Below are 5,753 nucleotides of genomic sequence, written 5' to 3'. Positions count from 1 at the left end.
AATAGAAATGAATGTTCAATGAACTTGCGTCAACAAATAAACATCAGAAAAAGGACATCATCCTTTTAATCCACCAGCAACAAGGTGGATATTTTAGGAAAACTCTCACACTACTAGCAAAGTTAACCAAGAAAATGAACCTGCTAAGTCTTGACCATCATCACTAGAAACGATGATCAATCTTCACAAAAGCATTCTTGGCCCTTCTAGCTACTAACTTTCCGGGGGGGAAATCCCTAAAAACTCTTACTGTGTATGGAATTTAAGGACACCAGACAAAATAGACAAAAACTTATCTATATACTGAAGAAGGGCCCTATTTCTATCATGTATATTTATTTTCTTAGTAAATGTTCCTCTAAACTTTCATTACATTACTAGATGTCTTGGTTTGGAGCTTTTTGTGATCAAAAAAGTAAATAATAACATTCTCATGTCACTTTGAATTTGAAGAGGTCCACCTTCTGTTCTGATATCCAATAGCATTAGCTTCTTAAAAAGTACTTTGAGTCAGTATTTATTCTGTGCAAGGGAGTTGAGTATTTCTCTCAGAGAGTCCTAATAAAGCCTTGCCCATTTGAGTCATTGGGATTAAGAAAGAAATCCTAGGGGCAGGAGTGCAGAATCTTTATTGGGGATTATGTTCCAAAAAAGGGATCGAGAATAATAATAAGCAAGACTTACTGAGTGCTTGCTGTAGACACATCTCTGTTCTAACTTCTTTATATGTGTTGTTAATTTCAATACTCACAGTCACACTATGGAGAAAGAAGTATTATTATTATCCTCATTACAGATGAGGAAACTGAGAAATAGAAATGTTGAATGATTTGCTCAACATTACAAATCCAGGAAGTGACTGAGCCATGTTTCAACTTGGGCAGGTCTGTTTCCAAAGCCCACCTTTAACCAGCATAGTCCCTCTGTCACCCAGAGCACATTGGTTTCTCTCTGTCCCGGAGCGATGTAGCAAGGAGTAAACCACCTGCTCTTCATAGTCACTGGAATTACAGAAGTAATTCCTCTCTAGAGATAATGACTCAAGGGGAAATTTTAACAGCGGCAAGTAGGGCTGATTGAACTTCCTTTATCTTCAGAAGTGAGATCTAGTGCCCTCTAGAGGGCAAAAGAGGAGATTATGGGCTATTTAATTTTTTGTGACTATAAGCAGAAAAAAAATGCATTAGGAAAATATGAACATAGTTGTTTGAAAAACCTACACTCCTTCTATTAAATCTCTCTCTCTCTCTCTCTCTCTCTCTCTGTTTCTCTCTGTCTCTGGTAAAGTTAGTCATCTTCTTGTAATGTGGAAAGGATAATGTGTTCTGGATGTTGTGCAAATGAACTGCAGCCAAGATGATAATATTAAAATAAAGAGCATTAGAAAATACATAGCAAATATTAAAATGTCAAAAATAATCATTTAGGTAGTACAATTTCACAGCTGTATGATTTGAAGACACCAAAAATTACTTTAAGCTTGCTCAAATAAAAGAGAAGATAATTAGCGAAAAATCCATTGTTATTTTGCAGGGAGCCTTGGTATCACTCCAATCAACATGAAATCAGGTCATCTGCACAGTGCATAGAGATACACACCAAGCACCAAAAACCCGTCCTGGTTTTGAAGAACTCTGATCTCTCTAGAAATCAGCATTTTGTGGATGCTGAAAATACAGAGATTTTTTTTTTTCTCTAAGGCAGAAAAAATATATACATCACTAATATTTTAGATAATTGGTACTCATTAAATACTTGATAAATTAGTGAATGAATTCTGGTTCCAGTTATACTATAAAGGTCAAATACTCTTTGGTTCTTTTTTTTTTTTTTTTATGTATTGTCTAACTTCTCACCCATCTTTGTTGTACTAATGAAATGAAGATATCCATCATGATGTAACTGTGAGCTGGGGGGATCTAAATTACCTTCATCTGGCACCATTCCAATATACTATAAATGAGGTAATTGTCCTTGACTATAAAATTTGCATTTTCAAGACTTAATTGCTATCATTACATCTTTTTGTAATTCTATTAATTTAACTGAATGGAGCGTTTGGTTTTTATGGTTAAAAATTTGCATTAAAGCATTGTACATCTAAATAGAATTTTAATATTTTTTATCAAAAGCTCTGTACAGTCATCCCAGAGGAGCAAAATAATTTCTCAAGAAAAAGTAGGAAGCTGTCAACAAGCAGGTTTTACCTTCAGTGATCATTAACAGACCTTCAAGTCACCTGGCAAACGCTTCATTCTGGGATTTGAGAAATCGCTGAGGCTGTGTGCTCCATCCAGTCCTCCTAGTTAATCATTAACAGGAAATCTATTAGCCATGGCCAAGGCATGGATGGGTGCCCTTTCCTATGATCGTCCTAGTGTTTGAGGCATTTCCCTCTTATCCCTGGTGAATGGGTCTTTCTATGTCTGCATGTGTTTGGGTTCTGCCAGTACATACTGTTCTGACTGCCCTCTCCCCTCCCGAGCAAGCCTTTACATTTCAGGTCTGATCTTCCAGCCATGGTTCATTGCACGGACTGGTTAGGAAAATGTTATAATTCTCACGCCTACGGGAGGGTGCAGTTGAGAAAACTTTCCACCTTAGCCTTTGGAATCTTCTAGGTCACTTTGCAACTATGTAGCAATTTCTTAATAAATCTGAACGTGAATGTGGCACCTTCCTAGCAGATTAACTAAAGAGTTTAAGTAAAGTTACATATAATTGTAGTTAGTGAAATTGACTTTCTACTTAATAATTCTCCAACCCTCTGGACCCTTGAAAACCACCAGCATCTTCAGCTAAGGTAGGTTACAAAACAGAAGAGACCTGGAGTAAAATTTCAAAATTAAGTTTGGAAGAAGGGATAAAGACTCAAGCAGTGTTTGTTTTAAAGTATTTGGGGGCAGTAGTGGTTCTCCTCAGACCTCACTAGTTAGGATGAAAACTCACACATCTTTGTTTGCATCTTCATTCACACCAAGGAAAAATGGCTAATATCTGCAGAAAATGGACCAGGAAGTGTCATTAGGGACCCAGAACCTAAGGCATACTTGATACCAAGCATCACTTTGAAGATGAGGAACCAGAGCCTGGAAAACTCCATGACTTGATCCAGGACTTACATTTAGTCAAGTGGCACAGACGGATCCAGAGGGGAGAATTCTTGATTTCAGCGTGTACTTTTTGTCACTGCCTCATACTTTCCCTCTGTCACCCAAAGGTCTTCTAAAGAGCTTCTAAAAAGCATCACAGAATGCACATAAAGCAGTGGGGCCTGGGAAGGTTTGATGAGCAGCTGTTGATACTAGCCCTGGATGCCAGGGTTAATTCCCCATTAACCAATTTCTCTGCCTTGTGGATCTTTCTCTAAATATTCCCAGACCCAACCCCCGAAGCCCAATAAATTGAAGGGTGTGTGTCTAGTCAATGATGAAGCTACGGTGTGTCACTAAGTTCCTTTATCCACCAAACTGACACACCCGTCATGGATTCTATGTCAGTTTTGATTCATTCAGAGGCTCTGAATGTGACAGCTCCCCCCTCAACATAAATTCAAGGTGCACACACCAGAAATACAGAACCGTATTGTATTGAGCACGCTGTAATGTATCTACTTAGCAGGGGCAGCAGGTGGGAGTAATATAGGAAAAGAGAAACATTACATTCATTAGCATATACAAAACCTATAGCTGTGCCCATCCAGGGATACAGGACGGGCCCTTCTCATTGAATGGAACCCATCATTTCAATTATATAACCCATTTGACGAATTTAATGAAATGAGCCAATTATTTATGGATTAATATTTACAACAAAGATATTTCTTGCTCAAACAGGAAATTAAATTTCCTTATCTCTGCCTTTTTGCCCCAAATCCTCCCCCACAATGTGATTAGCCATAGCTTAATATGCACTGCATATCTTTAATGTATGATATTTCCAGTTTGCCCATTTAGAAAAGGGCACCTAATAATCACCAATTTATTACCACTATGGGCAAGTCAAAAGACTTAGTGTAACTTTGACTAACATCCCATTCCTTTATTTACCAAACATCTCAATTCAAAAAAAATCCAAGTCAATGTAATAAACATTTATTGAGCTTCTACTATATTCTAGGCCCTATTTGAAGTGCTGGGATCTTATAAATGAATGAAGTGTCTCCCTCTGTCTAAGTCAGACCGTATAGGGAAAGCAAGAGGGACTTAACTCCTGTAAAGCCCCTGGTCTGAGGGAAGGGTTAAAAGTGTCCATAAGCTTAGAGACAAATACCTCCTTCTGGAAAAGATGAGAGATAACAGCCATTAGGGAGTAATGGTTGTCTGGGCAAAATTAGAAGTAACAATCTGAAGCCCGTTTGTGCAAGTATTTCTATTTTCCAGGAGCCCTAAAGAATGTCGACCATGAAGAAAGGCCACCTATGGTTGTCTCGTGTCCACTAAAAAGTAATCACCACAAGATGATGACAGTGGGACTGGGAGAACACTTATCTATTCCCAGCTCTCACCCTTCGGGAAGGTGCCTTTACAAACCTTGCATGCTAGCCCTTCGGGAAGCGACACTCCTCTTTCCTGTTGGCTCCCTTGTATTCAAGCTGTCTCTAATACACTACACCTGTTTTCGTTCTCTCCCGTACACGGTTTCTTTCTACAGCATTGAGAGTCCAGAACTTGGTCTTAGGGGTCTGGTAACTAAAAAGTGTATTTCTCTTGTCTGATTAGCTATACCTATTAACTCCTACCTGTCTCTTCTTTCCTACTTTGAGGGGTTTGGGTGTTTTGTTTTTTTTTTTTTTTAATTATATTTTAAGTCCCAAACTACTTTCTAAGGAAGCTGGAGTTTGAAAGCACACCTTACCCTGGATCCTGCTCAGCCCAACTTACTTCTCTTGGTCACAGTGTCATAGTATCCCTGCTCACCCACCTCTATGTTCTGCTTTGGAGGATAAATTCTGTCTGCACGACATGGTGTTTGGCTTGTTGTTGGCTCTGAGACCAAATGAGAAAGGCAGGAAGGGTAGAGCTCAGAGGCTGAAACCTGTGTTTAATTTCTGCTCTAGCACTGGCCAAATGATCCCAGGGCGATTCCTTCAAACCTCTCCTTCAGCCTCTTAATCTGAAAGTGGACAGGGGACACCAACGCCAGAGAGTTGTTCTAAGACCAAACGGTTGCAAATGCTGGAAAGCAATTTGTACATTCTATAACCATTCTAATAAACCATTGTGGTTGGGGGCGATGGTACAGGTAGTGTGAAGAGTCCTAGCTCTCAGCAATGGAAGGAAGGAAGTACACTAAAGCTGCCGGTCTAACCCTAATATACAGGTCTTCTGTCCTCGAGGCTTACCAAACAGTGAGCCAAATATAACTGAGTACTACTAATAACAGTAACAATGGAAACAATCTTAGCTCTCACTTATTGCATCTATCAGGATCTATCAGCCATGCATTCTATCAGGTGTAACATATGTACGATTGCTAATCCTCATTGTTTCCCATTTTACATCTAGAGACACGGAGTCTCAGTGGTTGAATAATTTATAATGGGCACGAATTAAGGAATGGCTGAGTTCGTTTTCTTTCTTTCTTTCTTTCTTTCTTTCTTTCTTTCTTTCTTTCTTTCTTTCTTTCTTTCTTTCTTAATATTTTATTTATTTATTTGATAGAGAGAGACAGCAAGAGAGGGAACACAAGCAGGGGGAAAGCTGGAGAAGAAGAAGCAGGCTCCCCAGTGAGCAGGGAGCCCGACGCGGGGC

The sequence above is a fragment of the Ursus arctos genome, unplaced genomic scaffold (assembly GCF_023065955.2).
Source record: "Ursus arctos isolate Adak ecotype North America unplaced genomic scaffold, UrsArc2.0 scaffold_31, whole genome shotgun sequence".
Classification (NCBI taxonomy): Eukaryota; Metazoa; Chordata; class Mammalia; order Carnivora; family Ursidae; genus Ursus; species Ursus arctos.
This window is presented reverse-complemented; position numbering follows the sequence as displayed.